Below are 22,997 nucleotides of genomic sequence, written 5' to 3'. Positions count from 1 at the left end.
TCATAATATGCACCATAAATTAATGTGTTTGATTTATGTATTTAAAGATTAATACAAAATTAAACACATAAACACATAGATAATTACAGAGCAGAAAATAAGTGATATGAAGGAAATAAACAGAAATATGTGTTAGAGACTCTTTGGGTGGGTGGGTGAGTTTTGCAGACGGAGTATTTTAGGAACCTTAGTCATTGACATCATCTGTAAGGAGGTCACCTGTGATCTGCAACAAGAAGGCAAAGTGCCATGGGAAGGGTGTTCTCAGCAGCAGACCCCTCAGCAGAAAAGGCCTTGGTAGGCCCAGTTACAGAAAGGAAGTTTGTGTGAAAGTGAGAGGTGAAGCTGGCTGGGCTTCTGGGTCAGGTGGGGACTTGGAGAACTTTTCTGTCTAGCTAAAGGATTGTAAACACACCAATCAGCACTCTGTGTCTAGCTAAAGGATTGTAAATGCACCAATCAGCACTCTGTAAAACAGACCAATCAGTACTCTGTAAAACGGACCAATCAGTGCTCTGTAAAATGGACCAATCAGCAGGACGTGGGTGGGGCCAAATAATGGAATAAAAGCTGGTCACCGGCTCCAGCTGTGGCAATCAGCTGGGGTCCACCTCCACGTGTGGGAGCTTTGTTCTTTTGCTCTTCACAGTGAAGCTTGCTGCTGCTCTCCCTTTGGGTCCACATTACCTTTATGAGCTGTAACACTCACTGTCAAGGTCTGCAGCTTCACTCTTGAAGTCAGCGAGACCATGAACCCCCTGGAAGGAAGAAACTCCAGACACATCCGAACACCTGAAGGAACAAATTCCGGACACACCATATTTAAGAACTGTAACACTCATCGAGAGGGTCCGCGGCTTCATTCTTGAAGTCAGCGAGACAAAGAACCCACTGGAAGGAACCAATTTTGGACACAAAAGGATATCAGGAAAAGTGCAGAGTGTGGTACAAAATGCAGGAGGAAAGGTAGGTGGGAGGCCAGCTTTTGAAGACCCTTGTTGAGACTTTGTGTTTTATTTTAAGGATATGGGAAGCCATCAAAGGATTTAAGATGGAAAATGGCATGTTCTGAATGTTTTTCTTAAAAAAGCTCACTGTGGTTGCTGTATGAATAATGGAATAGGGGAAGGCCATGGTTAAAAGTGGATGAGCAACAGTAGAATTTGCAGAAGTTCCAGAAAGAGGGGGATGGGTTGGACTAGAGTGGTTACAGTGGAACAGAAACAGTAGAAAAACGTGAGATGTACGTTGAAGATACATTTCACTCTTGCTTAGCAGATTCAAGGGAAGAATTCTGGCTTGAGGAAACTCAGTAAATGGTGTTTGTTTACTGAAATGAGACAGAAGAAATTTAGGGAGATTGTAGATGCAAGATTTCAGCTTGGAAAATGAGTAAGTTTGCGATATTTATAGGACATCCAAGTAGAGTTGCATATAAGCAGTTGGGCAAGTGCATCTAGAATGCAGAGAATAGGTCAGAGCTGGAAATATCGATTTAGGAGGCAGAAGCCTCTTTAGGTGGTTTTTGAGGCTATGGGGGCGGAATGGAATGTTTTAAGAGTTCATGCAGATACAGCAGGCAAGAGATGTCAGCCCACTTGGGGCAGCACAACAATCGATAAACATTTTGAGAAAAGACATTTGTTAAGGAGATAGAGAAGGAACTGCCAGAGAGGTAGGAGGAATACCAAGAAAGTGTTTTCTCAGAAGACAAAGAAGCCAGTGTAGTATCATTACCCCTCCTTAGAGGTTAGCCCCTATGGCAAAGGCTGCTAAAATGCTATGCCTACTGACTATAGTGAAATGTATACTTTAATTGCTAACTTTAGGGGTCATTGATAACCATGAAAAGAACATTGGTATGGTAAAGAAAGAAGAGGAACTGGGAATGCATGGAAGAGAGAATAGAAGGTGAGGAAATGGGCTCAGAAATTGTCCGTGAATAGAGAATTAATGTTTAGGAGGGAGATGCCAGGGACCAGGTTGGTTGGTTTGTCTCATGATGGGGAATGTTGGAGCATGTTTGTATTATGATGAGAATGATCCGGTAAAGAAAGATAAATTTTAACTATGTAAATGAGCAGATCCAAAGACAGAGACTAGATATAGAAATATTTGTATGGCATTTATATAGCATAATCTCCATTTAGAAATCTGTGTACAGCTTTTTTTAAATGCCATTTTGAGGTTTGTTTTGAAATTTGGGATGAGTGAATCGTAAGAAAGAAAAAGTTTTTGCACAATATAAGTAAATGGATTTCAGGTTCAAACCACAAATAGACTGAAATCAAAAAGAATAATAACTATACATGCTTGAATGAGAAAATGAAAATAATTTACTATCATGGTGCATACTGCAGCATTATAAATACTGACAAGTAGTTTTTTAAAGTACTATAAAATCAGCTTGTTTCCTAAAAAGCTAGATATCATCTGACTCCTCAAACACAAATTGTATTTATACTTTTAATTTATTTTTCATATTGTGGCAGAGATAAACACCTGTCGCATCTATATTTGAATTAGGACAAATTAGAGAGAAATATTCAGAGCTATTTAAATGGTCCTAAGGAGGTAGACTGTATGCCAAGGTAAATTACAATTATTATGCTGATGATCAATATTTATGTTGCCTCTGCCAGTTGTCTGAGCACTTTCTGTGGCGTTCTAAATGAGGGGGCTTATTTATGGGACTAGCTGTCTGCAGCTGGCCATCAGGTGAATCACAATCGTAATATCATGACACTAATGCAGGCTGAGCCATGATTGGTTTCCACCTGAGTGATATAGTTGTGGATGGCCCCGTTTCAGCCAAAGTGGAAGAAAGTCATTATTTTTATTTAACAGTTATAGTATGCTGTTGTCACCTTTTTACGTGAAAGCTTTGTTTTCCAGGTGAACCGAGGAAGAAGATCATTGAGACATTGACAGGTAACGTTTTTGTTGTTATTGTTGTCGTTCTAATTAACTAGATAAGATGCTGTTTGAGATTTTTGTACGTTTTTTGTTCGTTTAAAAATCTATTTGTCTTGCTTGTTATCAAATCAGGCCAGATACATGTTTTTTAAATTGCTCATGTTTGACCAATTTGAGATTCTCAAATCTCAAGGATTTGAGAGTGAGGAAGATCTGGAGCCCAACATGGCATCACCCTGTAGTGTGAAGATGGCACAGCAGACAAGGGTGTAAAGAGGAAATAAAGGACTTGCATTAAGCCCAAATTGTTGAAATCAGGCCTTAGAGTCTCAGGCCTAACCAGTCACGAACATATTTACTTGTAGAAGTAAGGAATTAGGAAGATGATGGGGAAATCAGCAGAACATTGTTTCTTTTAGGCTCTCCCTTGCACTTTACTTATTTTTGAAAACCTATCTATATGCATCATTGCGAGTAACTGAAAGGACTTTTTATCCCAAGCATATAGATACAATGTTGTGGAAGAGCACGTACAATTTATGATCAGAACACATAGATTTGAAAATCAGCAGCAGCTTGATTAAATTATGTTAGATGTGATCGCTCCGTTTCTTCCTGATGAATAACTTCAGTTTCTTCATAATGAAGATGGGTAGCATCATAACGCTTACTTTATAACAGCTCAGGTTGCAGCTTCACACACCTTGGTTTTAAACTCCAGCCCTGGCAGTGACATGCTGCCTGACCTTGGAAAAGTCACTTGACATCTCTGAACCTGAGCTTGTTCAACAGAAAAAGAGAACTCATATCACCTTGCTCACGGACATGTGATTGATTTCGCGAGGGGATTAAACAGGGTAATAGATGTAAATTGCTGAACATTGTATCTTCCAGGGAATAAATGCTCAGTAAATATTAATAATTTTTTTCTAATTCTACAGATTTCTACCAGTTTAGGAGCTACCAATTTAGCTCATTTTTTCTCAAGCTCATGAAGTAGACTTAATAATATACCATAAAGTACTTTGATAGATTAGAATACTAGGGAGGTTGATAGAGCCCCCAAATATAGAGAATGGGCTGGTGCAAATGTTGAATATATGTTTGAAAATGAAATAAAATAGAACACAAAAAGAGGATTTTTAGTATTAAAATAATACGAACTGATTGTAGAAAAGCTTTATGTTATTCCATTTTGTATCTTGCAAAACAATATACAGAGTACATTTTTTCATTATTTTTCTGAGAATAAAATTTTTTAATGCTGTGTATCCTAGGATTAGTCTGTTTTCACACTGCTATAAAGAAATACCTGAGACTATGTAATTTATAAAGAAAAGTTTAATGGACTCCTGCAAGACTGGGGAGGCCTCAGGAAACTTACCATTATAGCAGAATGGGAAGCAGACACATCTTACATGGCAGCAGGTGAGAGAGCGAGCAAGAGCAGGGAAAACTGCTTTACAAAGCCATCAGATCTCGTGAGAACTAACCCACTATCATGAAAGCAGTATGAGGGAAATTGCCTCTATGATCCAGTCACCTCTTTCATGTAGGGATTACAATTCAAGATGAGATTCGTGTGGGGACACCAAGCCAAACCATATCAATCCTGAATACTCATTCTCCCATTGTTAAGTTTTCTACCTAAAGTTGCTATTATAATAGTATTATTGAGTAGAAATTACTGTTTATATATACGAGTACCTGTTAAGGATTAACTCTTAGAAGGGATGTATGGGATCATATATATAAACACGTCGAATATTATCAATTTGCCTTCTAGAAAACTGCCAATTTTGCTCCTCCAGTAACCTCAAAGAATGTATTTTTAGGTTCAGACATAAACCGCTAGGGTCAAATATAGTCTAAAGGTATAGACTGAAGGAGAGAAAAGGTGGAAGGAATTGATGTGTGTTAACAATATTACCTTTCCCCTTAACAATACTTCAGATTAATTTTAGCCACTTCTGCAAACATGTTCACATCTCTTTTACCATGCGATCCTGTTCACTTAGCTTATGCTGGTCCATACAGAGATAATAATTTCACAAGAGCTATGAGAAGTGTTCGTAAGAGTTCCTATTTATTTCTCATAACTCATACGTCATGTCATAAATAAGGCCTCTCTGGGAAAACTTCCATGGATGGTTTGGGTCAGTTGCCGCTCCCCAGTGCTCCCATGGCGCTATTTCACTCCTACCATTTACACTGTTTTACAATTGTTCTCAGGGTTGAATTTCCCCACAGTAGTTAAGTTTTCTGAAGGCAGACAAGGCAGAAAGGCAACAATTTGTTGTCTGTCTTGTTCATTTTTATATCTTCAGGACCTGTCATAAACTAGCCTCTCACATAGCTGTTGAATGAAGGGAAGAATAAATGAATATCTGGATGAATGAATAAATGAAGTTGTATTTAACCTCTTTCATGTCGGAAACATAGAATTGTAGATGTCAATAACTCAAAAGTCTCCTAGCTAGTTAAGTGGTGATGGTCATATGACTAGAATGAGTAAAATAATTACATTTTATTGGCAAAATAAAATCATCTGATGTACAGTTAACAATTCAACTTTGAAAGAAAAAAAGTCCCTTTCTGGACTGGAAAAATATATTGAATCCATTGAAGTCTAGTTATATTTAATGCCTTCTTAAATGATCTGATGATCTGATTTATACTTCCCCAAAATTCTTAAAAAATATCTTAAATACTTGCATGCTGTTATCTTAAACTTATATTCCTATAAATAAATACTAAAGTTTTCAGTAATACTTCTTAGGTAAATCCCTACATCTGCATTATTAATTAGTATAGAACATCTATCTGAGTCCCCTAAATGTACTTATTCCTATGTGTCATAGACTTTTATTTCTATTTGTTTTGGTGGCTAGAAAAAGGGAAATAATGACATTTCTAAGGAGACTCAGAAATCATTTTCTAGGTTCTTTGTAATTATTTTCTATATTTGAAGTGTGTTTAGCTGAGAACTACTCAAAAAATAAAACCAAGCTAAAGTCATTAAATAAATCCCACATTCAATTTGTACTTTGATTCCTTAAAATAGCAGAAGGGAAGCTGTTTCTAAGCTCAATGACTAAGAGTTTCTGTTAAAAGAAATCCATTTGGTGGCTGGGCAATGTAAGAAAATATGAACACTTTTAAAGAAAAGATGAGAAACTGATGAAGTTCTAACCAAAAGATAATTACAAAAAAAAAAACGAATCAAAATAAAGTAAAATTCTATATTTATCAAGGCACCGAGCCGAACTGGCTACAGATGTAGTTATGGCAGCAGATTGGACATTGATTGCACTTCCCAGCAGGGAAGAACAATGAGAAAATTACTGAACTCAGGTTTGATTTGCTCTTGTGCTCTAACTTAACATTCTTTGCAATGGTGGGGTGGATAAGGCTAAAAAACTTCTGACCAGATGCATCTACATGGTGTGCTACAAAAGCACTCAGTGATCCCGCCATATTTGTGATTGTTTTCAAATATAATTGTGAAATTAACTTCCTTATGTTCAAGATCATTAGCAAAGTCAGATTGCCTACTTTCATCTCTTAATGATAACAATAGGCAATAAGAAGTATGAACAGTATTACAGTGATTACAGCTGTCAATTGTTTACTGCAGGTCCTCGAATAACATCCTTTTGCCCAATGTAGTTTCCTTACATCATTGATGAGAAAAGTATTTATTTCCATCCTGGGCCATCAGTGTGGAGTTTGCATGTCTAAGTAGGTTCCTCCAGTTCCTGCAGTTTCCTCCCACATCCCAAAGTTATGCATGTTAGGGGAATTGGCATGTCTACAGGGTCCCAGTGTGAGGGAGTGCAGGGGTGTGTGAGTGTGTCCTGCCATGGGATGACAGCCTGGCCAGGGCTGGTTCCTGCCCTGCTCCTAAGCTGCGGGGAAAGCCTCCTGCCACCCGCAACCTTAAACTGTAGTAAGTCCTTGGAAAATGAATGAGTGAATGAATGAATGAAGACAAATCATTTGTGAAATAAAAATTCGTAAAGTATATAATAATCATACAAACACAAAATGATGTACTACAAAAGCACTCAGCAACCCTACAATATTTGTGATTGTTTTTTAACTGCCTAGTGGTAGGAGGTGTACCTTACAGTTGTTACTTTGCAAACATTAATTCCTTGACTTAATCCACAGGACTGTGACTGCAGTCACTAACTGATTCACCACAAATTACATACTAGGCAAATCATTATATTACTTGTTTTTATTCATTTTCATTAAATGTATGTACAGCTCACATTTACGTCAATGTTTAATATTAGAAGTGTTCTGCGTCTTTAAAAATGACCAGAAGTCTGCCATAGGAACCTAACTTTTGTTTATATCAATTAGCCTATAGTAAAATGCACTCTGTTATATGTTGTTTCATTTAAAGTTGCAGTTTTCAATAACCTGTCTATGACGTTGGGGACTTACTGGATTGTTACACTCATGATCATTCCAAGGCTTCTCATAATCTCTTTGAAATTATGGCAAGAATAATATGAGTAAATTAGAAAAGTTTGTATATGAGCATTTAGAAAAAAAAATGAGAAATGAAACTTTGTAAAATTCACATTACCTTTTAAATTTGTAAAATTTGTAAAATTCACATTACCTTTTCTATCTTTTTATGTTTTGGCAGTGACACTGTCAGGGAAACCAAGAGCCAAGGAACCCACGACTATTGAGGTCAAACATAAAACAACAGTAGGATCAGGAGTGCACAGTCACCAGGAGAGATTCTGGAGATAGGGGAAAAGTTTAGAAACAAAATCCATGATTCAACTTATAGCTATGAAGGAGGCTATTCTGCACCTGAGGTATGCTAAAATATTGAATTATCTATTTAACGCTTTTATTATTGAATTTTTAATTACACAAGCAACACATACTTATATAAATTAGAAACTACAGGTAAGCATAAATAAAATTTATATCACGTGTTTTACATTTTGCAGTATAGATTTCTAACTTTTATATAAAATGTATTTTAACACTTTTGCCCAAAAGTAACATTATACTCTAGGTGTTATTTTGTAACTTTCTTTTTCTTGTATTTAACTACATATTTCTAACTATTTCTAAGTCAGTACATGTACCTCTATAAAAAATATTTCTAATAATTTTATAGGATTCAATTATGTTTTTAGCTCATCACTTAAAAATCAATTTTCTATTGCTGTTTTTAATGTTTTGCTATTATAAACAAAGCTATGATAAAGCTTTGTGTGCTACGGGTTCTGTGCTATCATCTTTTTAAGAAATATTTCTCTATGTAGAATTGTTGGGCAAAAAATCTTATGAATGTATATACATATATATATATATATTTTTTTTTTTGATATGGAGTCTCACTCTGTCGCCTAGGCTGGAGTGCAGTGGCGTGATCTTGGCTCACTGCAACCTCCACCTCCTGGGTTCAAGCAATTCGCTGCCTCAGCCTCCCAAGTAGCTGGAATTACAGGCATGCACCACCACGCCGGGCTAATTTTTGTAATTATAGTAGAGGCGGGGTTTCACCATCTTGGCCAGGCTGGTCTTGAACTCCTAAACTTGTGATCCACCTGCCTTGGCCTCCCAAAGTGCTGGGATTACAGGCATGAGTCACTGCGCCCAGCTCTTATGAATATTTTTAAGGCTTTTGATACTGTACTCAAAATTGTTTCCCAGAAAAGTGAAGGCAATCTAGACTCCTACAAAAATGTATATTAGCACTGTACCTTTACCTTTCCCTCCAAAACCTAACTACACTGGGCATACGGTATTTTTAAATTTCGAATATGATATGCAAAGTGTTACCTTTTAGGAATTTCTTTTGCAATGTTTGATTTCTAGTGAATTTGAACATGTGAACTTTTTTTTTAAATCTACATGTACAATTTGTGTACTACCTCCTCCTGACACTACTGATCAGCTCACTAAAATTATCATTTTATCATAATGATTCATAGTGATATCTTAGGTACTGGAGAGCAAGCAAATCTCACAAAGCTGCTTGAGGCTTAGGTTTAGAATTGGCAGTCCATTAGGACTGCCTCATTCTATTAATGACAGCAAGTTATGTGCCCAAAACCAAACACGGAAGGCAGAGAAGTACACTCTACTCAAAGAGGGAGGTCACCAAAACATTTCCTGGAGGAAGACGTGTTTACTGGGAGGGACGAATAATTGGAGCCAATGATTTCATCTACCTTATTCATTGTGGTGGTTAAATTTAATTGGGTGGATTTCTTCTATACATTTTATACAGTTACCATGCCCTTATCATCATTCTTTTGACTGGATCCCACAGCTAACCAGAGGGTAGGAAATCCAGATATCATTAGGTGTCAGAGTGGCAGAAAATACAAAGCGCTTGAGAGTGGTAGTACCTATAGTCAACTGAAACATCAAGTCTGCCTAAAGACAAATCAAACTTAACTAAAACAAAACACCACCAGCAACAACAGAAACTCTTGCTGACCAAATTAAACATCTTTGTGTGTGGATTTGATTTGGGCCTCAAGCTTGAGACCCCTGCTCAAGTCAAACACCTTGATTTTACTATACCCTAATTTGCCTACATTAGTAGTCTGGGCAGAAATAATGGTAGAATTTTCTCGTTTTACCCAAAATTTAGTAATTCATCTTAAGCACTTTATTAAAATGTAGTGAAATTACTGTATGCCTATTGCACATGTAGTGAAAATTGATTTAAGATTCATCTCTTGGCCCAGGTGTGGGGGCTCATGCCTGTAATCCCAGCACTTTGGGAGGCTGAGGCGGGTGGATCACTTGAGGCCAGGAGTTGGAGACCAGCCTGGCCAACATGGCAAAATCCCGTCTCTACTAAAACTACAAAAATTAGTCAGGCATGGTGGCATCCGCCTGTAATCCCAGCCACTTGGAGGCTGAGGCAGGAGAATCGCCTGAATCCGGGAGGCGGAGGTTGCAGTGAGCTGGGATCACGCCACTGTACTCCAGCCTGAGCGACAGACAGAGACTGTCTCAAAAAAAAAAAAAAAAAAAAAAAATGTATCTTTCAGATTCACCAATATATCTTAACATGTTCTTTGGTAAGAATGCAATTTTTAAATGTAATTTTTAAAACTCACTGAAACTTGTGGCACCTCTTTTTAGTGAATTGAAAGCAAGTATGAATAAACTTTCCTTATGGGATTAGATTCAATTCCAGGAAGTAGAGTCATGCCTCAAAGTCAAAGATATCCACAGAGATGGCATTTGTCTCTCAACCCCCAACCCCAGGGCTTTTGTGTGGAGAATTTTCCTCTTTTTCTTATTCTTTTCTATCATTATTTCTTGGCCCACATTTGTGCATTTCCAGCTGACTCTCATCCGTGGGCTATATTGTAAAGCAGTTAGGTTTTTCTCAATCCAGCCAGCTGGATGAAATCTCAGCTTTCATCTACTTAATTCTTCTTTAGAACCTTTCCAAAACAGAGGGAGGTCTACAGCTTGCTTTTAATTCTGTCATGCTTATTCATTAATAACCAGAAAGGGAAAATTTTATGACAAAATCAATCCTCATTTAATTTACAAACCAAAAATTTGTCTTCAAAAGTACCTCCTGTTGTATCAAATACTGCACACAGTGGCAGTATTAGGGCTTAACTGAGGGCTCAGTTTCCTGATCTGACTAATGGATTTGTTGTCATGCCACTCACCAACTGTGTAGCATTGTGTGAGTTACTTAACCCTTCTGTGCCTCAATTTGCTTATCTGCAGAATCAGGATAATAATAGTATGTATCTCATCTGAGTATTCTGAGAATTCATGAACATGGTAAATGTCAGCTATTTTTCATCCACTAATAAGTTGAGACTATTGGTTGCTCCGTGGCTCCTGGGAGAATAGAAGGCAGGCTTGTGTCATAACAGGAATGGGCTCTGTTCTTGGCCCACCAACAAGTTAGTTGGACTTCACGTCCTCTCCCTCATTCATATCACCATTTGGGCTGATTGTCCTCCCAGAAAAATGAGGGATTTAGACTAGATGATTTTTAAAATCTCTTCCAGATTTGCACCTTTTATTATGAGAGGTAGGATGATGGGGGCTATCTTTCCATTACAGAAATAAAACTAAAAGACAGAACTCTTCATTTGGTTCAAAGTTTTCTTGGTTTGTTTTGACTGAAGATTTGGGCTTGGTAAGGAGGGTACAAAAATTCTCTTGACCACAAATCTAGAGAAAAAAATTTTAATCTCACTTAAACATAAGAATAAAAATTCTATGAAAAAAAAATTTCAAATAGTTCTGAACTCAGGAAGGAAAGAATCTTCATGCTGATCATTTTTAGCAGACACCTGCTTCTATTATTAATAGTTATAACAGATTATTCATTCTAGTCTCAAAATGATTCTTAATTGTTTTATGGCAAACTCTCCAAATTTTAGTGCATATATAGACCAAGGGTTATACCTCTCTCGCTATACGTCATTTGGTCAGTTAATATTCTTTGAATATGATGACAAAATAGTAAATATTACAAGAGAAATCTAGGATAAGTTACATATATCATCTATACATTCCTATTAAATTGTCATGGAATTAAACACTCGTTTTATTTAAAAATAAGAATTGACTTCCAAAATTACCTCCCTATTTTATGAAACATATATTCTGTAGCAAGGGAATATACGCTACAGTAAAGAAATAGTTTTCTGAAATCTTACAATATTCAAAATGCATGCAAGTTTAATATGGAGAATTTATAAGCAGCTAGCAGAAAGGACAGTGAAAACAAAATCCCAGAGCGACTTCACTAATAGGAAACAGACTAGTTGAATTTAATATAGACTCTGTGTGGACAAACAGGAATACATTGTGTACTGTGTTTAAAGCAAGATAACAACAAATAAAAGACATTCTAAGATAAATCCAAAACCGAGAGTTTATTATGACCAAAATGTTTTTACAAAAATTGCTTTTAAAGAAAGTGTATTAACAAAAATGAAACACCAGCCAAGGCAAAAGGAATAAAAGAAGAAATAATCAGCAAATAAATTAGAAATGTATGTTAAACTAAACAAAAAGTAACTGTAAAATGATGTCCAATAGGTTGGACTCCCACCAAAATGAGAACATTAACCTAGATGAAAATGGCTTATAAATTGAGAGGTGATGATCATAAATGTTAGAACATTTTTATATGTATTTATAGTGGGAGTGATGGGGTGAAGTGTTTGAGATTAGATTAATTGTAGGCTCTAGTTAGTATGTATAGCTTAGGAAATAGAGCAAGTTTTCAAGAACAAATAGTGAAAGACTAAAAAATAGAATGCTTATCTGATGTATTAGTGGAGTACAGGTAGGAAAAGGAATCAAACCTGGAAAGAGGTAAATAACAAGTCAATTTTAAAAATGCAGGAGAGAGAGAAAAACAATAAAAATAAAAAGCAGACCAGAAGACACAAAAACAGTTAATTAAAACTAGCTAAATTTTTGAATAATATATAATTATTTCAAGATTGAGATTAGATTAATGAATTCTGCTCTATGTTATTTATAAGAGATACATTTAAAACATAAGTATGATTGTTAAACAATATGAAATATATAATATTTATACAAACATACACATATAAATATGTAAATAAATCCTAGTCAAAAGAAAAGTCAAGAGAACCTGATTTATATCAGAAAACATAGACTTTAAAACAAAATTTTTCTTAGGGTAGAGAGAGTTACCAACTAATGACAAAATACTCCATAGGGCTGAATATATATCTATATCTATCTATCTATCTATCTATCTATATATATATACACGCACACACACCCCTGAATATGACTTTCAAATTCATTAAAAAAAATTTTATAGAATATACAGATAAATTTAAAACCCCACCACAATAGTTGGGGATTTCAAACATATTCTCTCAGTCATCCATAGATCTTGAATATGGAAACTTAAATAAGCTACGGAAAAGTTGAACAAGAGTATTACTAATCTTTAACCTTGTTTGTTTCTCATGTTTTATTTCTTAACAACTTTATAAAGATATAATCTACATGCCATAAAATTCAACTGTTTGTCAAAAAAAGTAATAGGAATTTTAAAATAAATGAATATTATTATTTGGTCTAAAGTGGCAAAGGTCAGAAACTACCTTACCTGTATGTCAACAAGGAATTAGTTACATAAACTATGGACTGTAAAACAAACTGTAATGTTGAGAATAGTTCTATATACAAATAATGTTCTAATTACAAATCTGGTGGCAGGTTTGTAGGTAGATTTATAGTTGTTATAGGTACTGTTTAATGCATCATAGATCATATTTACATATTCTTCTGTATGTATTGCATATCAAATAATTTTTAAAAAATTAAAACACTCCTAACAGTACATGTACCGATGAATTAAAGCAGCACAGAGCCAGAGAAGATTCCATGGCTGATCCATTCTTCCTTTTAACTCTTCATACAGCAGAGAGCAGAAATCCTTAACCATAACTCCAAAGAGCTTCTCTCCCACTGATTACAAACAAAAACAACTGAATGTTTTAACTTACTGAAGTTATTTTTCAATCATCCATTAATTTCCAAACATTTCTATAGAATTTACCAATCGAGGTTTCTGATGCTTCCTATAGTGCTTGACATAGTAGAGCACGTTAGATGTTTGTTGAATAAATGAATAAAAAACAGTCCAGATATCATGTTAGGTATATGGTCCCGGGAAAAAGAGAAGGTAGAATAACAACAACAATAGCAACAACAACAAAAAACCACATAAATCCCAATCACAAAAGTTTCACAATTACTTTACTTTTTCATGTGGCACCTACACTCCGAGTTACATAAGTTATAGGCTAAATATCTTATTGGCCGATGACCCAAAAGTGCATCTCATCCTAACTATGTTTAGATGTCATGATCTCATTCCTGTCGGATAAATCAATGGAAAAAAATATATTTTTATTTATTTTAGTAGATATGTTCAAAATTAGCTAAGAAATAAACACAGCAGGGCACTTAACTGCTTTGAACAATCATAAAAGTGTACTGTCTTAAAAGAAAAATAAGATTATATAGATATAGATTATTCTCAGAGAAATAAAGTGAGGTGATACTAATATAGAATAATTCAGCATTGAATTCCTAATCTTCACCCATGACATAATTCCGTGGACAAAATGGAATCCACAGCTGTTACTTTATCTGTATGACTATTCTTTTTTTTTAAAAAAAAAACCTGTGTGACTCTTCTTGATAATTAAAATGACTCTTACCTACTTGAAGAGAGACTATACAGATTTTTCTGGCAAATTTTAAAGAGATTTTTCAGCCTGTGAAATAAAAATAATTTTTACAACAGCGATCTCTTTAAGAAGGAATTGCAATTTAAAAATAAATACTTTTTGGTCATTCAAAGATGAGCGCTGAATAATACCTCTATGTAGAATTGTATAATTAACTGGGATACTTATTCTACTGTATTAGCCATCGAGGTAATGATTATATAAAAAAAATTTAGTCCTTATTGAATAAATCATAAGAACTCATTAGAATTGGGTTATTAGGACACTAAAATCCTGACAGCATGATCCACAGATACAAAAGCTTCACGTCAGTTGTTTTCTTAAGAGAGGATTTACATTTTACAACATCCAGAAGCTTCCTCTGCCTACATGTGCAGATTTTATTGGCATATATAAGCAATTCTAGTACCCCAGCTTAAACCAGGATTTACATATGTGAAGACCCTGTGTCCCATTGCTTAGCATCTCACTTTGGGATTACTATAGTACTATATATGACTACACAATAATTATCAGAAGTGAGCATAAATATTGAACGCTGCAGTCTTTCCATATATTATCTCACTGAAGGCAGAACTTCCTAAAAAGTGAATACATCTAACTGGTCAACCACTAAATTTTTTAGTGGCTTTTAAATTACTTTGTATTCTAAACTCTCTCATTTTAGGCCATTCTTGCATTGCTAGAAAGAAATACCTGAGGCTGGGTTATTTATAAAGGAAAAGAGGTTAAATTGGCTCACAATTCTGCAGGCTGCAGGAATCATGGCACTGGCATTTGCTTGGCTTCTGGGGAGGCCTCAGAGAGCGTTTATTTATGGCAGAAGGTAAAAGGGGAGCAGGCACATCACAAGGCAAAAGCAGGAGCAAGGGAGAAAGAGAGAGGCACAGGAGGTGTCAAACACTTTTAAGTGATCAGGATCTTGTATGAACTCAGAGTGAGATCTCACTTACTACCAAGGGGATGGCCCAAGCCATTCATGAGGGATCTGCCCCCCCATGGTCCAAAACCTTCCACCAGGCCCCCACCTTCAACTTTGGGGATTTTAATTCATGAGATTTGGAAGGGGCAACCATCTAAATTATATCAATTGAAGTATAAGCCAGCTGAACCAAAAATTATTAGGAAAAGCATACAGTTATCATACTGGAAGTGAAATAATATGCTTCTGAGTGTATCTAAACTATGAAGGGCTGGTTAGTTTTCCTACACTCAACATGGACTACTACAAACCAAAGAGCTGTCCATTAGTTACTCAGTTCTATCTCTTTTGCCCATTTAAGAGCAGACTGTAATACTTAGCAAAGCTTAAAACTATCAGTTAAATTTAGTGGGTCATCTATGTAACTATAGAACATCTGTGTAAGTATTGGCAATGTTTGCCACAAAATGCACTAGTGTAATGGTTTTATAAATGGAGCAGCAGACAGAGAGTCCACGCTAACATGCAATAAAATCTTGATGATGCTCTGCTTAAACACAACAGAGTTCTGTAAGCAGCTGGCATTCCAGGGAATCTGGAAAAAACAAATAGTTCAGGCGAGCTGACAAATCCAAGAACACCCAAAAACTGAAGAGCAGAGAAGAGTCAACATCCAGTTGGCCTGTTTTCATCCAATAATGATGTATTGATGATGGCTATAGAAGTTAATACGCATGTAGAAGTTAAGAGTGTTGCAGTTTGAAACTGTTTATTTGAAAAGATGAAGGCACCACAGTATTTATCATTAGGAGACTTACAACCATTGCACTTCATGGAAATAAACTATAAATGGAAAAATGCTAGTGCAAAAAGATAGCAAGCAAAATCAGAAGGAGGGGGTCAACATTGTAGTCTATAAATAGTGATCAAGTATTTATCCAGTCTCATTCCAGTAGGTGTAAATAAAAGAGAGAGAGAGAACTTATCCAGATTAGCACATAAAGCAGGTAATCAAAGCAATGCATCTGGTGAGTTAATCATATGTTTCCTGTCTTGGAATATGGCCATTTCTAGTAATTTATGCATTCCACCCAGCTATAATATGTGTTATCTCAGACATGTATTTCTCTTTCTCTCCCTTCCTTCCTTCCATTCTCCCTCCCTCTTGCCGACCTTCCCTACTTCCTTCCTTTCCTCCCTACCTTTCCCTGTCTTCCTTCCTTTTTTTTTTTGTTTGCAGATAAATTAATTGACTTCTTAGGCACCACTTTATCTCCAAAATTTGCAAAAATTAAACAGTTAAAGAGGAAGAACTTGTTTGTTGGAAGGTGAATGCTTCAATATTATGGATATTATGATAATATTTTGCCTGTTAAAAAAAAAATCTAAGAATTTTCTTCTTGACATGGATATCCCAGATCCATACCTCTCCAATACAGTGTAACCCAAGAAGTCATTCAGAATTCAATTGAGTGCTTTCTTACAACTCATCATAAATGCAATTCCTGATTATGTTTTTCAGAATGGCTGAATAAAAGAATCTGCCTTTTTTATACATTAGCTATTTTGTAAGCCCCTCAAGAACCAAAACTATGTCTGATTTCTGTTTAAAAGTATATTGTAATATTTAGCAAAGTTTAAGGTATCAATTCAATTCAGTGCATCATTTGTAACTATGGAATATCTGTGTTAGTACCAGTACTGCTTAAAGGTCATAAAAGAAGAGTTAAGAAACAGTCTAGTTCATAGTTGCATTTCACATATCCACTATAGTGTATGACACAGAACAGACTCATAATTATCAATTGAATAAGTCAATCATTTCTTTGTTTCTGAAAACATAAAATGATAGAATATTAATCATTTACCTGTATGATTGAGATAATGTTTTAAAAATACTGAGTAGACATTTACATTTTTTCTTAATCATATATCCTTGCTATGTCAAACAAGCATAAAATAATTGTAATATAGGTGTGCTAACAAAGATAGAAAGGGATGGAAGTACGAAGTGAAAACTAAATATTCATGATGCACCAAATATACGAGGCTTATGGATCACTTAATATGCGTGAAGTCTTGTATCAGAAACCCATTGGTGGTAGAGATTCTTACTCTAAATATTCTTTTCGTGAGACACTCAAATAAAAACCTGTGGCCACTCAACAGTCATGGATAAACTACAGCTCTGAGATATGGCCAGCTGTACCTACCCCTGGGTCTCTCTGATAGAATGAGTATTTGAGTATTTGTGTTGGTCCCAGGCACATTCCATCTGCTGGACTCCCACGTAAAACCTCAACTCCAATCCTCATAATTGCACCATTATTATGGAAAGCTTATGCCACAGAGAAAGAAATAGAATTCCTGAATATTGCATGATAACCTAGAATTCAGCTAGTGCGAGTTACTGTTTCTTTTCCTATGCTCCTCATTTTGTGTTCTAAATTAAGTAACTCATGTGATTGGCTCATTCACTTTGAGTCTATGAGACTTTCCGCTCCATGACTTGGGTATAATTTGCCTGGTTGTATACTTAGAGGCAACCATTGCATCAAAGTAATTTCCCACATAACAGAAGGCCATTCCTCCTCCCAAGGAAAAAGCTGGGACATGGAGAAAGGAGAAAGCTGCACATGGAGTTTGTGGACTGATGGATAGGACATGTGGTCCTTGCTTTCAAACTGGGGGAGGGATCAGTAATGAGATACATTGCAAAGGCTGTATGTCAAGCCCTGCCAGAAGCCACTTCAAAAACAAACAAATAAATAAAGGATGGGTGGAATAGACTAGCTTGAGGATGAGTCTCTGGGTTATCTGGCTTGCCAGGATCTGCCCAGTGTCTAGAGGAAGGTCAAAAAGGCTGATAGATCGGAAGAAGGTTGTGAGTATAGACAAAGAGGTCACAATACAGGGAACTTCATTACCTAAGGCTGGTGGTAGAATAGTGGTGTCCAGTTCCTACCAAAAAATGCCCAAATGCTAGATAGGACTTGGATCTACAGGTAAGATCCAGGAACCTCATCAGACAATGAACCAGAGAGAGATACTAAAAGGACCATCCTGACTGTTCTCACCTGGACATCGTGGAGAAGATAGGCAGGGGGAATCTGAAAGATCGAGACACGAGACAAAATCATTCAAGAGACTCATCAATTCCCCATAAATTAAGATACTATGCACTGGGCAAGTTCACAAAATTTATCATTTGTTTTTGTCCCAGTGGCCCTACGGCATGGAAGCGGGTAAAGAAAATGACATTGAAGACACTTAGAAGCTACGTTTTCTTTGTGCATATGAGTAGTATGTGAAAATATTTGGCCCATTTTATGTGGTTTACAAATACAAATCTTGCTTTTACCCCAATAATATAGAATCATTGAGTTACAAAGATTTAATCATCTAACAAGAAGCATTCATGTGGTTCATAGACCTCTAATTTATTCCCTAAAATCTTTAGTTAAGCTCTTTCAATAATTTGTGATTTATTACGTCTGAAGTAAGGCTGCTCAACTTTTTGACAGCCGTAATTCTTATGCAATACATTTTTATATTCATCCAAATTTACTTCTCAATAATTTCATCCCTTGCTCCTAGTTCTACTGCACTCTGGTGCAAAAGAGAAATTTGCTTTCTTATCCATATTTATTCAGCAAACATTTATTGAGTGCCTATTTTATAACATTGCATATTAGGTGCTGGAGGTTGCTATAAAGACTTAAAAATCATTACACATTCTTCTGTTTCAGATGTTGATATCTCAAAAGACTGTTGCTTTCATCTTTACGATTAAAACAAGCCAGATAGGTTACATAAACATAGTTGTAAAACTTTACCAGAAAGAATAGGACTCACACAAACATAAAAGAACTAAAACTCTAGAAAGTGGCAAAGCCTTTACAAGAGTGGAAAAAATTCTAGGCTTCTCTCATTGCTGCCTAAAGTGGAGGGGAGTGGGAATAAAGTTTCCATGGACAGGACTCAGGAGAAAGGAGTGTAACACTTAAACTTTTAGTGGCCATATGTGGGCTGACATGGCAGATTTGAACCCAGATGACTCCTGGGCAGTCTCAAATATTTAATGAGTGCTAATATCAGCACACCCAATACAGGCACAGGGAAAGAGAGCTGAGAGAAAGCTTTTGAGGTACTTTGTGCTTTCAGCTAAGGAGGTTGATGAGAAATACCCCTTTCCTGGCAATACCAGCCTCACAGATGGTAGGCCAACTACAGCTGAGGTCAAAGGCTGAGGATGGCTCAGAAGAGCTAAAAGAGATCAACCTCAACACAGCAGACAGTACTAGACAGCAAAGAAATCCCCCCAGATATCCAAAATGGTGGCAGCAAGTGGCGATATAGAAAGGGATCACCCACAGTTTAGAAAGGAAGTGGCTCTTCTGTGGACCACAGGCAGCTCTTCGTAACCTCAATGAGGCTTAAATCCTAGGTCAAACCTATCCTCAAGATATTTGACTACAATGTTGAACTAAGTTAAACTGGCATTCTAACAAATCCCAGACCTCAACCACCAAGTATATTGACCCAGCCCCTACTCTAGCAAACTGACAGAAGGGGCATGTTTTTTCTGGAGATAGGTATCAATTACTTCAGTTTCTATTATGTTTTCATAAAAATGTTCAGCAAACAATTAAGAACAAAAACATACACAAAGGAAAACAATAAAAAGTCACCAAGAGTTAAGAAAGGAAATAATGGTAGCTGAATAAGAAAAGGAATGAATTTTGAGATTACCAAACATGAACTTTAAATTAACTATGATGAAACACTAATGTGAAAAAGGTAAACAACCAGTATAAAGTGATAATTTCAGCAGAGATATGGAAACTATCAAAAATAATCCAAAGAGATAAAAAATACAGTATGAGAAATAAGAACTTCAGATTTTGTCTCTCTTGGGTCAATGTTCTATCTTTCAGATCCCCGCTGCCTGATTTCCATGATGTCTAGGTAAGAACAGTCCAGATGGTTTTTGTAGTATCTCTTTCTGGAACTTAAGGCTGTACACAGCAAAGAAAATGATAGGGAAAGAAGAAAGGTCAAACAAAAATACCCAAACAAATCAAAAGAGAAAGAGAGTCAAAAAGAAGAAAAATAGAAGAACAGATCAGCCAAGTCCTGTTGAACAATATCAAATACTGACAATTCAAGGCAAAAATCATCCTAACGTTCTTCATGCAGTGTATAGCTTATGTACGTGTATGTATTCTTGACATATTTGTAATATTCCCTAATGATGTAAGAGCTTATCATGTCTATAAATATCAAACAAATTGTCACATTCATTTAACAAATTTTATGTTTTTTTAACTTATGTGGCAAGCAATGCACAACTTCTGAAAATATTAATGCATTAGCATTGAACACATATTCCCCTATGTGACACTCAGCATTCTCCAGTAAAGTGTTTGATTCTCCACCAGAAAACCATCAAACAAATTCTTTTCTGCATCAAATTAGCTTCCCAACAACGAAAATCTTAGCTGCTGTCTGTTTCTTAAGCTGTTGTTTCTAGCTTCTTATCCTTGCTTAAAGTTTCAACTGTCTAACATATTCCGGAACTTCTGTGGATCCAGGGACAAATGAAAACTTACCTAATGACTTTGTTTATTACTTGGAAGAATGTGAGGTTAATTCATCTTCAAAAGGCCCAGATGTCTTTGGAAGGCTGAGGCAGGCAGATCACAAGGTCAGGAGATCGAGACCATCCTGGCTAACACGGTGAAACCGTGTCTCTGCTAAAAATACAAAAAAATTAGGGGGACATGGTGGCGGGCACCTGTAGTCCCAGCTACTTGGGAGGTTGAGTCAGGAGAATGGCGTGAACCCAGGAGGCGGAGGTTTCAGTGAACTGAGATCGGGCCACTGCACTCCAGCCTGGGCGACAGAGCGAGACTCCATCTCAAAAAAAAAAAAAAAAAAAAAAGCCCAGATGTCATGTCCCTCCCCTGCCCCCATACCCTCATTATTATTTACTTCACAGTAAGGTTCTTTAATTTTTACATGGAAATCATCTTTGTGAAATCCTGGTTTGGGAATTTTTATCTGGAAGAGGAAGTAGCCACTGAGGCCTCTTCTCTTTTCTTTAGTACATTAAAAATAATATTCTCGTTTCTAACTAATGCTGGCAAGTGCAAAGTATCCAAATAAAATATAATTCCTTTGTGTAAGGAAAAAGGATTAGATTACCTGACAAAAGTCAGCCCCATAAAATCGTCATATTAAACTAGAATAACTATTTATTTAAATGTTACCAAAAAACAAGACTAACAAATAAGCTAAGAAACAATTTGAAAAACATGTTGTAGGTAAAACTAAAATGCCCCTTAAATCTTAGCAAGGGTCAAAGGTGCCTCCTCGAATATAAAGGAAATTGTATATAATGAGGAAATTTTTATGATAGAGGATAATGGTGTCTGATAAAGAATATAGGAAAGGAGGATGGTCACGAAACAAGGCTCAGAATAACAGCACAGATATTTATAGACTAAAAAAGGTTTATAATTCTCCTTTTTCAAAACTGAATGCATATGAAATGCCATCCAGAAAGGACTCCAAAATAAATAAATAAATAACTCATTTCAAATAAAATAATTACATAAGATGCCAATTAGTTTTGAAGTATAAAAACGATAGATAGCTCACCAATCACAGAATGCCAACACATGCCTGTTGCAGTTTTCCGGCCTGACAATTACATTAAGATTCTTTTTGACAGAGCAATTCTCCACATCAAGACAGAACAATGACACTGGGGAGAAAAGCACCTTGACATAATTCTCAAGTCTCTTCTTCTTGCTACATTTCTAGACTAAGCAAGTCCTAGGTATTTTACTTTTTTTTTTTTTCCTGTAGTCTGATTAATCAGAAAAGGAAGAAGTGAGACACAACATGTATCAATGTTAATAAATATCAACACTGGGCCACTCATATACAGAATTAATGTGAAGAATCATCTGTAAGAGAACTTTTCATCTCTAAGATCTGGAATTTTCTACGTTGTCTCTCATGAGGAAATACCAGACAGTGAAATGTACACTATTCTGAAAATCGGAAGGCTGCTTTTTAATCCACACCATGCAGCTGAACCACTTGGCATGGCTGACCCTCTGTCTCATTCTATAAAATGAGCCAGTTAGATTTAATTATTTCTGAAGTCTCTTCTATCTTTAAAATCTAGTTATGGAAGGACATCCTATTTAATATAGTCCTCAGAATTTCACTAAAGTTTGTAAAAATGTGGCCTGGATATATCTAAGCAAACGAAATTATAAGCAAAAAGATAAAATAGCTTGAGAATTCTAGAATGAAATAGAAGTTGCTTTTCCTGATTGGATGCATCTAAGTTATTGAGATATTTGTATTTGTGAGCATGTGAGTATATGTATGTCTATGTGTATGTGTGTTTGTATGAAAGATTTTACTTGATTAATTTAACCTCTTTGTATAATACCATTTCAGTGAATTGTATTACAAACATAAGATTCTAACATTACCATTGGGATGGCAGGAATCTCTAATACCTTAATCAGTGCGAACATATTTAAAACATTGAGCAGTAAACTCTGCCATCAATACAATAAAAACAATATCAAATTTCTCAGTATTAAATGAGTTTGAAAGCTATAAAATCAACATAGTTTGCATAAAACCTGAAGAAATGAATTATTCTTACATAAATACCATATTTGGCAGTCAAAAACAAAAAGTACTTATTAAAATATATTTTCTTATAATTCCTGGCACTCTGTATTATTTAAAAGAATGGCTAGACTGAACTAAATTAGCCAGAAATATAAGAGGCTTTAATATTGATTCCCAATGCAAAACTTCCCAAATATCCTTTGTTAACAAAA

General features: G+C 35.8%; 1 long non-coding RNA gene across 2 annotated transcripts in view; it reads left to right on the top strand.

Moving 5' to 3' along the window:
• The first annotated feature begins 591 nt into the window (after positions 1 to 591).
• LOC109027283 (uncharacterized) overlaps positions 592 to 22,997 on the top strand; it is a 464,512-nt gene continuing 442,106 nt past the window's right edge. For both annotated transcript variants that reach the window (XR_010134090.1, XR_008680885.1), the window contains exons 1-3: positions 592 to 966; positions 2,896 to 2,931; positions 7,580 to 7,757. This is a non-coding gene — a long non-coding RNA (uncharacterized lncRNA). The remainder of the gene's footprint in view (positions 967 to 2,895; positions 2,932 to 7,579; positions 7,758 to 22,997) is intronic.

The sequence above is a fragment of the Gorilla gorilla genome, chromosome 5 (assembly GCF_029281585.2).
Source record: "Gorilla gorilla gorilla isolate KB3781 chromosome 5, NHGRI_mGorGor1-v2.1_pri, whole genome shotgun sequence".
In the NCBI taxonomy this organism is placed as follows: Eukaryota; Metazoa; Chordata; class Mammalia; order Primates; family Hominidae; genus Gorilla; species Gorilla gorilla.
This window is presented reverse-complemented; position numbering and strand designations above follow the sequence as displayed.